This window comes from Lactuca serriola, chromosome 3, assembly GCF_051521515.1.
Source record: "Lactuca serriola cultivar US96UC23 chromosome 3, Lser_US96UC23_V15, whole genome shotgun sequence".
Taxonomy (NCBI): domain Eukaryota; kingdom Viridiplantae; phylum Streptophyta; class Magnoliopsida; order Asterales; family Asteraceae; genus Lactuca; species Lactuca serriola.
The window spans coordinates 30,452,791-30,465,004 of NC_136410.1; positions in this window are offsets into that span (position 1 = coordinate 30,452,791).

Genomic DNA, 12,214 nt, shown 5'->3' on the forward strand with positions numbered 1-12,214 from the left:
AATTCAACAACTCTGAGTCCACTCGCCCTTAACTCACCGAGTCACCCCTTGACTCACCGATTCTCGACTCAACTAGAGAATATCGGGACTCTTCGACAAGACTCACCGAGTCTATGGCTATCTTCAAGCTACTCGCCGAGTCTGTTCATCGGACTCGGCGAGTGCATGCCATGCAACCGCTCAAACTGCTTTCTAAGGTCAGATCTGCTCCGGCAATTCATAGGTCTGGCCTTCCTAGACTGGTTCATCACGTAAAGTCCTCATTTCGGTGCTCATAATACACCCCATGACTCATAATTTACATTTTGACCTAAGGCATAAGGATTCCAATCCAAAACCTCCATTGATTCCCGAAAAGCTCAGGCATGGGACACTCTGGACTTCCAAGGGTCCCAATATAGGGTTCCAATCGCTTGGGGGACTAAGGAGACACTCAATCTAGCCACAAAAGGGTTCAATAAACCCTAAATCCATATACACATCAACATAGAAGGGATCAACTCGAAAATATTACCTGAATAACGTTGCTCTGTGTCCCCAACCCTCAGAATATGGCTTCTCCTGATGTTCCCTTAACCAAGCCTCCTCCTCCTTGCAAAATAACACTTCCAAGATCAATAATGGTCTTCTACCTTGCTCCAGATGCTCACAATCGAATTAGGGTTTCACTCACAGTACTAGGGTGAACAATAACGGCCATAAGACCCCTTATATATGTCCCAAACCTGAACGGTTAGGGTTTCGCTAAACAGCGCGGACTCGCCGAGTCCAGTCGCGAACCCGCGACCAGATCCGCGATCCTACTCGGCGAGTCTGAGCTCCAACTCGCCGAGTCCCCTCTTAAAACACCCAAAATCATAAATATAACAATACCTGGAATTCCGGGCTGTTACACCTGGGCTGTAAACTCGGAGTTTACGGCCTAAGAACTCTCAGTGGAAGACCCCCAAAAATCGATTCTACACTTCGAATTAGCTCATAGGACTTGAGATACGTGAATGTACACGACTATGGCACCAATATAAATTAAGAACAAGTCTAAAATTCAAGTGCTCGGAGTTTACGGCCTAAGCTTACGGCCGTAAGCTCCGTCGAATCGTTTTTTTGCGATTTCCGGCATGATGACACGGTGAAACCCAAAACAAATTTCATATTTGTGATCTAGAGATGATTACCTTTGCGATGATGTAAGTGGTTTTCTGAAAATCAAAGAAATTTTTTTTGCCTTTTTGAGAGGGTTTAGAGAGAGTTTGCGGTCGGAAACTCGTGAATGAGGAGATTCCGGCAGTAAACTCTTTTTTACCCCTTTTACCTTCACTTACCCTCTTACCTGATAATTACCCAGTATTTCCAATAAAAAAAATTTGAGGATTAATTTAAATTTTGAAAAATAAAATAAAACAAAATAAAATAAAATAAAAAAAAAACGAAATAAAAATAAAATTAAAAATTGAAATAGCAAAAACCCACAAGAATAAAATTAGAAATTAAAAATTTAAGTTAAAATTAACATTCTTTCAAAAATAAAATAAAATTAAAACTAAAACAAAATTAAGTTAAAAACTAAAAAAAAATTGAGAGAAAAATATTTTAACTAATATATATATATATATATATATATATATATATATATATATATATATATATATATATATATATATATATATATATATATATATATATATATTTTAACAAAAAATTTAACCACTTTAACCTTTGTGATGCTTGGATCAAAGTTGTTGGACGACCTTATTCCGCTTGTCGGTACCCTTATCTTTACATTTTCGTCTGACCGATTGCCAGTATTGTGGTCCACTTAAGCACGAAAGATTTGTGACATTTTTGGACATTTTACCAAGGACATGATTCAGACATATACCTAATTGTAAATTTCTGTAATTATAATAACTCCTAAATCTTAAATAAATCTACCTTATGACCATTTAACTGACTACAACCAGTGATATTGTTGTCCACCTAAATCGAGCAGCGAGATCTACAGACAATCTGTATGAGTTCAATTTTAAGTGTACTGGAACGTGTTTCCCGCTTCCTGATATGCGCCAGCCATCAAGAACTCCCAGAGTACTCCTTACACCGGGTGAGCAGACAACTATTCAGAGAGAGAAGAGATTCAGAATTCTATTGCTAACTACTTCAGAGGGGTTGAGAAGAAGAAGGTTGCATATGCTGTGTACCAGGTCAGATTAGAAGTCGCGCTAAGGAGACAGCATATGGCTAACAGATGAGAAGTATTTCACACACACACACATACACACACACACACACACACATATATATATATATATATATATATATATATATATATATATATATATATATATATATATATATATATATAGCCTGCAGAGAAATAGAGTTGCATATGTTGTGTACCAGGTCGGATTGGAGGTCAAGCAAAGGAGACAACATATGAATAACAGACAGAAGGAAAGAAAATGATATTCTACAGACCTAATTTATCGGAATTTACCAGTCGCCCCATCCAACTGGAATTAAGGACAGAATCCGCACATCAAGGAAAAGTTAAACCACGGTTCCAAGTACGGGTTCATTTAGTGTGACGAGTAGATTCCCATATATATATATCTCCCTGCTCAACCTATCCGAGCGTCGTATTGTCAGGCTGAACGGATCTAACTAGGTCAAAATTTGTCAAGTATATAAATTTCCTAAGTTCAACTCTGCCTAGTCAAGTCTATTTAGAATCTTTCGTGCCTACCGACGCATTAAGTCAGAGCATAGACCCTTCAACTTTGGGTACGTTACGCAGACTCAGATGACCTCACTTGATAATCCCAAAACATCTCCTACAAGCACATTCCATTAACACCACATTTTTTTGATTTTCTGATTTTCTAATGTTTTTGTTTTGTTTTTATTTCTCCCCCTAAATTTGTGCATAGGAGAGAAATGAAAATAAATGTGCAAATTTAAACTATCCTAAAACAAAAATTAGTCTTTAAAGCGAATCAACTTAAGATAAACTCAGGAGTATAGAGAAGAAAACGCAAACCGTAAGTCACCGATTGAATTTGCATCCAGAAGGTCTGAGAACAGCACACGTAATCTCATAACAGATCCGAAAATTCTTCATGTCGTTAAGCACTAACCCCATTTGATCCCTTCTTTTCTTCCTTTCCTGCAAAAGACACATACTCTCAACAAAGGTCTGAATGTTGTAAAGTTGAGAGATGTCCCCAATCATATGCCAGGAGCAACCATTACCAACAAACTGAAGTCTGATGATATGCCTCCATAGCTGCTCCGACACAGAGCCGTATCAGTTGGTCTTTGGAACCCAGTCCATTTTGAACCTCGGTCGACCTTTGTCATCCTTGCACGGTACTCTCTCCCATGACATATCCTGTTTATCACAAACAGAAGATGAAGAAATATTAGAGTCATTAGTTGATTTGGGAGAGTGAGCCTTTGGAACCCATTTGTAGTTGGGTTTAACCCATTTCTTTTTCGATCCGATGGGTGCCTCGACACTTGATTTGGAACTTGAAGTTGTCTGCCTAGATGACTTTGACCTAACCGATCTTGGTTTCATAGGAGCATCTCTTGGATTGGACTTCTTGGCCGACATTTCCTTCTTTCCGTTGGGATTTGGATTCTTGGCCTTGGGAGTTGGATGCTTGGCCTTGGGAATTTGATTCTTGGCCTTCTGCGTGTTCCAATCGCTATTGTTTGAACGTGACCTTGAGGGGTTTCTTTTGGTGTATCTCCCTCTTGGTGCGTTCTGCCAGCCTTGTGCATAGTAAGGAACGTATGCGCGATTTGGACAGTTTCTGGCAATGTGTCCAGGTGTTCCACAGTGAAAACAAGTCCTTTTCTTCACTGGGAAATTGTTTCTTCCTGCCCCTGGTGGCGTATCTTTGCCTTGTTTCTTATTGTTCCCACATGCACACTTGCGACAGGCACTCTGTTGCGCTGGAATTGAAGGCCTGTATTTACCAACGGCAGGTTTGTTAGAAGCAACAGATTTAGAGTTCAAGGGGTCGTTTGTTTGTTAGAAGCAACATATTTAGAGTTCAAGGGGTCCTCTCCTTGAAGATGTGCCTCCATATCAATTTCTTTCTTTGTCATGGGGATGGATGTGTAGTTATGATTGAAAGGAGGAGGTACACTATCATATCCTAGACCCTTGTTTTGATTCCTTTTAAACTGTATGCTTTGGTCTATCATATTTGCAACCACCTCACTTGAGAAATCATATTTTCTAACATCAAGTTTGGCGGTTTCGAACTTTCCTTTCAAAGATTCAACTTCAGCCACTAGCTCAGCATTTTGTTTGACTACATAATCATAGTTTTCATATTTGTTACTGTAGTCTTCCTGAAGTTTCCTAAAGTCCTTGGTTTTTGCTTCTAACTCAGCCTTCAGGGGTTTCTGTCCTTTCCTGAGTTGATATCCTTTATATCTCAAGTCCTCAACTTCCCTTTTTAATACATCAATTTGTTCCCGAAGAAATTTAATCGTGGCTTCACAAGCTGGAGTACATGTAACTTCAGTGACCGAAATGTTTTCAGAACTCATTGTTTCTCTACACTTCAAAGCATCAAGTTCTTGAATAACATCAGCAAGACTAAGATGATGGCCACGTTCATATCCCACGATTTCGGAAGTGAATTTAGCAGCTTTTTGTTGATCTCGGACTTAGTCAAGAAGATCCCGGCTATATTCATCTCAGTAGTAAGTGTAGTAAATCGCTGCAACTGAGCTTCCAGGGTTTCTCCAGGGATATAATCGAACATGTTGAAATTTTGTCTTAAGATATCCTGACGACTCTCCTTCATGTTTTCAAATTCCCTCGTAGACCTTAAAATCGATTAAAAAAAAAACTAGAAGATAAAATAAAATTTAAAAGTCAAACTTAAAATGCCCTTTTTTTTTAATCAACCTTAAAAGTCAAAATTTAAAAAAAATTAAACTCAAAAGTCAAACTGAAAAGCTAAATTTGAAAATTTAAAAGTCAAATGAGAAAGTCAAAGCTTAAAGTCAAAGGTCAAACTTGAAAGTCAAAGTCAAAATTTTAAAGTCAAAGGTCAACCTTGAAAGTCAAATGTAAAAAAAATTAAACTCAAAAATCAAACTTGAAAAGTCAAACTTAAAAGTCAAATTTAAAAAGTTAAACTCAAAAGTCAAACTCAAAATTTTAAATAAAAAAACAAAAATAAAAGTTAAAAATAATATATCTATTTAAATATTTTATTATTATTATTAATTATTTTATTTTATTATTTATTATTTTATTATAATTTTTTATTTTGAATGAAAAAGGAATTTAAAAATAAAAGAGATTTTGTTTTTGGGCAGAAAGTGACAAAAATGTGAAAGTTGGATGCGACTGGAAGAGGTTAAGATTAAATTTTCAAAGGGAAATCACAAGATCTTGGCTATCCGAGATGGTAAGGCGTGTTGACAGAGAATTAAAGGTCCCGGGTTCGATCCTTGCCAGACGCAAATTTGCTCCTGCCCTTTCCTTTTTTAATGAAGCGCTGACTGATCTGAATCCTTAGCCGATCACGAGCCGTTCTGCCGAGCCGCACACGTTCGATACGCAAGCCGCCGAGCCGAGCCGCAAACTCTGGAAACCCTAGCCGTAAACCCGAACCCCGCTGCCGGTCGTGAACTGTTTCCGGCAGTAAGCTCCGGCCGAAAACCCTTCAACAATTACGTGAAAAACAACGATTTTCGACTTTAAAGCTCCAAAACTCGATCAAAAACCTTTTTTATGAAAAACAAAAAGAACAAACCCCCCTTAATTTTGCGAGATCTATCCAAAAACACAAAAATATTTCAAAAATAAGATCAAATAATGCTCCAAAATAGAGTTTACGGACCAAGAACTCGGTGTTTACGGCCGTAAGCTTGGACCGTAAACACCAATTATTCAGATTCCAGACGAAACAATAATCCTTTTGACTGATACAACCAGGCTCTGATACCAATTGTAAAGCCCGAAAAATAGATCTACCAATGATCAAAGACGAATAACAGAAGCAAAGATGAAACAATAAGCAATATAACAAAACGAACCAAACTTGCATACGCCTTAAAGCAATAAAACGTCAGATACAACTTGGAGAAACCACGAAGGCATCAACAACTTTTAAAGTCTGACACAACGCCCTATTTATAGCCAAGACTTACAACCGCAAGGAGTTTACGGCCGTAAGGAGTTTACGGCCGTAAACACATACCAACCGTAAACTAGACAAAATTGACTTTCTACACAATCACTACCACTAATCAGTATACCTAGACCAAACCATTAGACAGGGTCTTTCACTAACTTCTTTTTGATTAGAGAATCATTCTAGATGGAAAGACTCACGCGAACCCACATCCAAGAAGTTGTCCGACTGCATGGTATACCTGCGTCAATTATCTCAGGTTGAGATAACACGTTTACCTCAAGGTTTAGACAGATTCCTTTCGAAAACTATTGAAACCAAGCTAGATATGAGTACAACTTATCATCCTCAGACAATTAGACAGAGTGATAGAGTTATTCAGATCATGGAAGACATGCTGGGAGCATGTGTCATCAATTGCAGAACGACTTGGGAGAACCATCTACCTTTGATCGAGCCCTCGTATAACAATAGTTATCACACCAGTATCAAGACTGCATCGTTCGAAACCCTCTACGGTCAAAAGTACAGATTCCCTCGTATTAGGTTGAGGAAGGAGACACGCAGTTAGCCAAGAGTCGATCCCCCGGTAGTACCCTCACTGGTCCTGAAATCATCCGCGAAATCATCGAGAAGATCATCCAGATCCGAGAACGATTGAGAGCTTCACGAGAGTGACAGAAGAGTTACGTCGATATACTACGGAAACCTCTGGAATTCTAGGTTGGAGATCGTGTCCGGTTAATGGTCTCGCTGTGGAAAGATCTAGTACACTTTGGAAAGCACGGAAAACTCAACTCGAGGTACATTGGACCCTTCGAGATCCTCGTTAGAATTCGATCCCGTAGGCTTCAAACTCCGAGTACCTTCAGAACTTAGCAACATTCACCCTGTATTCTGCGCCTCGATTCTTAATGAATACCTATCTGATAAAACCTTAGAAATCCATCCTGATGTGACCAAGAACAATGAAAACCTAAACTTCCTGGAAGGACAAATCGAAATCATAGACTGAGAGATCAAACGTACGAAACCAAGTCGCATCCCGATAGTGAAGGTTCGCTGGAATGTTGAGCGGAAACTTGAAATCACTTGGGAACGTAAAAGATTCGATGAAGCAGATATATCCGCACCCCTTTCCATAACTTGTATCTTAATCTTTGAATTTCGGGACAAAATTCCCTCTAACGGGGGGATAATGTGACAACCCGAAGTTGTTCCATCGCCGTAACCCGTTCCGTCCGTAAAACTCGTCTTAAGCGAATTATTCCGATTTCGTTTTTGGATTAGTTCATTTAAGTTAAGACTTTTATTTTGACCTCGTAAGTATCCAAACACGTTAGAAACACATGAAAACACCCCAAACTAGTAATTAGAAAAAATTTAGGTTCGACCATATCGGGTTACGACAACTTAATCGGGTAAGACCAAAAGCCTCGTCTAACATCAATATCGGGTACAATTCCACCGTGTCTCAAATCCAAACCATATTTAAAGTTATTTAAGCCTCATTTGAAGCCTTTTCACTCTCTCTCTAACCTCTCTCCTCAAATCCAACTTCTTGATCCAAAATCACTCATTTCAAGCTTCAAATCACCAAGGTAACTATCCTAGCTCCTAGTATAACATCTTTAGCCTTCAATTTCGTTTTCAAATCATGGAATAGGACCATAACCATGTGTTTATGGCCCTAGAAGAGCCTTAGGTCGTGAACACATGCAAATGGGGTTTTTGAGCCTTAAAATTTAGAGCTTAGATATGACTTAGAACACCTTAAACTCATCATTTAGGGAGTAAACATGATTTTAATGCCCAAGAACACGCTTGGGCTGTAAACACCCTTTCATGGGTAGTAAACTCCTTTTTAGGTGTTAAAATGCCATTTACACACCTCCTAAGCCTTGAACTAATAACTAGAAGCAACCACAAACGAATTAGAAGCCTTAAACTTGATGAAAACAACTCCCTTAGGAGTTCATGGCCGTAAACCCCCCAAGAATGGGCTCCTGGGCCGTAAACTCCTATAAATGGGTTAAATGGCGCCCTAAATTCACCCCTTGGCTTGTAAAAATGAGTTGAATCATATGTGATTGACTTAGGACCACCAAAACATCACAGGAAGGTGTGAGGGGAAGCTTATGGCCGTAAACTCTTAGTTTACTGCCGTAAACTCCTCAAATGGTCCTTAGAATGTCCAAATTACCTTCCAATGCCCTAGAATCAAATCTAGCATCACCCCTCAAATGTTATAAAACCATTTAGCACTCTAGAGCACCCCACCATGAGTTTACGGCCGTAAAATCATGGGGAGTGGATTATTAGGCCCGTAAACTCTCTCGGGAGTTTACTCTTGAAGAGTAAACTCCATATCCAAACCATATATGTCCATAGATGTCACCCAGGCCACTCCAAACACTTGAAATGAAGTGTTTTCACGACTAGAAGTGTATATCCTCAACTAATTAGTGATTTAAAATCTAATTAGATACATTTGTGTATCATTTAATATTACATAGGAACCTCGCACGTTTTCAAGCCTCGATCCGACGTTTAGCATCCTAGCCGACACATTCCTCGTCCGGTGAGTTCATACCCCTACTGTTTTTCAATGTTTTACAATGTTTTCAGGGGGGAATACAAGAAAAAGTACAAGAATATCTTGTGCTTAAACTTATTATTTCAATTGAATTGTTTCATATTCCACTTGCTTTTAACAATTGAAACCGTATTAAACAACCGTTTGAACTTGCAGAACACATTGTCGTATTATTTGTGAAACACGTGATAAAATGTTATATTTTATATTTCACAAATGGTTTTCCACATTATAAAGTTAAAAGCATTAACCTTAGAACTTTGAACTTGAAACTTAGAACTTGAACTATCCTCGGTAACACTCCACAGAGATACGCGAGTGGAGGATCACCGTTTGTAACAGGATCTTTCTGTATTATTAATAGTAAATTTGTTATTCCTATAGATTGGAGACACGTCCTCGGAAACACTCCACAGAGATACGCGAGTGGAGGACCGCTTCTGTAACCAGAATCTCTTAGATAAGGAGCGTGACTTGAGTGTATAGATCTATACGAGGCTGACTACCCCGCATCTAGCTGCTAGCTACAGCCGAGCCGAAGGGTTCAAGGGTGACAAAAGTCATAAATGATACTGGCCTTCCTTTGCCATATCTAGTCTATAGTATGGTTATAGAACTCGCAATTAGGATAACAGAGATTTACTTGTTAGTAATAATGAATATAGTAAATTAATAACCTTTGAAATTAGTTTACTATGTTAATGGTTTTATATACGTGTTAAAACTAACATACATTTCAAGAAAAACCAGGCTTTTAGGAAACTTCACACAAACATTTTAAGTATGGTAGATACTTGTACATTACATTCAGAATCGGTAACTAATCACAAATTTTTTTTAGGAAAATATAGGATTTTCCTGGGGTAACAACTGTTCATAACCAGAATTGTGTAACACAACAGATAACTAAACATTATATTTAAGAAAATATGGGATTTTCTTGGATAACAACTTTTTCAGAAAACTAAAGGAATCTCGTTCATTTTCAGAAAAACAAACCACTTATGAACTCACCAGCTTTATGCTGATTTTTAATCTACTTGTATTCTCAGGTTCTCCTTAGACAGGTATCCCGCGTCCTTTTGCAGAAGACGGAGCGTATGGAAGTCACATCTTTCTTTTGTTTAAATTTATGTATCTACAAAACTTGTATTACTTGTTGGGTTTTGAGCATTCTAACACTCCTAAGTGTACATGCAACCCTAAATACCTTGGATCTATGTTTTCTCTATTATACATGCAAATAAGAACTTCCAAGGTATTATCCTAATCTAGCATACAAAACAATGACTATAGCAAGATAGAATACATACCTCTTTGATGTAGAAAGTCTTCATGAAGCTTGAGTGCCTAGTGCCCCAAGTGTGACACCTCAAATGGTTCACACAACACCAAATACACATGGAATGACTTGAGAGAAATCTACACTCATAAAAATAGGCTAGCCTTTTTACTTCACCCTAGTGGCCGATTTTGGTCAAGAATAAGATGCTTATATAGTTAGGGTTACACCATGTAAACCCTAATTGACATGGCCTTTCATTTCCATGATCCATGGGTACAAATACACCATGGAGCATCCATGGACCATCCTATGGGTTTTAGCCCAACTTGATTATCCATGGAGCATTAGCCCACTATACAAGTATGGATGATTTGCACAATCAACCCATATATTTAATTAGTCTTCTTTTGATCACTTAATTAATCCTAGATTAATTCTTGATCAATACTAATTAAATAATCTTATTATTCTTATTATTAATATACTAGAACTTATAATATATTAATAACCATAAGTGTCTTATTTCTCTCATTATAGTCTATCCAAGTGCATGATGCCATGCAACCCAAATGGACCATGCCGGGTCGGGTCAAGTCTTACCAATTATAGTTATGGACTTAGACATTAATCCAACATTACTTTACTTTCAAACAGATGTAATGAAATCTATGTAATGTAATGTTTTGTGTTTACTTTGCTTACTATGTACATTGTTTGTGATACTTAACATGAAGTCACCTCCGCCCGGGAACGTTTCCGCCCTGGGTTTCGGGGTGTGACATGAATCTAATATGGTATCAAAACCTATGAATATAAATAAAACACTTTCTATTTATCACCATACTGATTACTCATTATTCATTCTTTCGGTTTTATCAACTTTATAATTGAATTAAAACACTAGTCATGCCACACACCAAGTATGCATACTATGTTTGTCTATGATCCTTTTCTTTGTGACTTAGATCGATTGAACATAACTCCAATGATCATCTTTTCACAGTCCCAAACCCTTACTCCAAATGCAAGAATTCCAAATTCATGCCATTTACTGAAATCTGTTAGATTCTAAACTTTTATGCATTGATTCTCTTTTAATGATTATGCACAAATTCACTTGGCAACAATCGTTACAGAGTATTCCAAAGGAGATCAACTCCTTGGAAACATCATTCTCGCATTAAGTTTCTTAATCTTACACAGATTTATTGAACAACTACCACCTATGGAATCACTTCCATATTCCCTTTTTGACTATCACTTCTGAACAAGAGTTTCCTCTTTCCAGAATATGTCAATATGGTCCTTCCAACAATTAACACTATACTTCCAACTATCCTTGAGCAACCAATCTTTGGTAAACCTTAGATTGTCCTCGACAATTGCTTAATCATTTTAGTTATATCAATTTCTAGACCTTTTTCCCTTCTTAATGCCCCAGGCATTTGGAAAAACTTAGAAAGAATGAATATAGCACATGTAATCGATCCTATATCCGAAGCACATGGGACACCATTCATGATGTATCACATAAAGACTAAACCAGTCTTCTACTATAATATTTCCATTTCTATTTGCCAAGTCCTCATAATTCGGATTATGAAAAGGGATATCGTAATCATAATCAAATTTTAGAACGCAAATAATGAGAAATTCATATATATTCTTGACTAAATACTGTTAAGACCTCAATCTAAGCTTTTAGATTTCAGATGAAGTATAATTTCCTCTCCCTTAATTATAGCAAAACAACTTTTTCAACCCCTGCAACCTCACGAATTGAAACTTTTGTTTTCTATAATTAACATTTCTAACTTGCAATACTTATCACAATTATCATGCTCCCACTAACATGATGATTATTAGCATAACACTTATGCTCCCACTGACTTTGACATGTACCCAGAAATCAACTGGACTTCTAGAAATCAATACTTTATTGACTTTCTTACCAAAGTTCAGATTTCTGATACTAGATTGCCTTGATAAAACTTTATCAAAATCATACAACTCTCTTAGATAGCTCACAAGTGTGTCTAAACAATTATGAAGAGGGATGTCATAATCATAATGTTTAGACCTTTTGTCATTTCCATAATTGCTATATACTCAAAATCTACTTAGTGAAAGAGTTTCCTTACCATCATTTTCATGAATCGAAGAGAAACC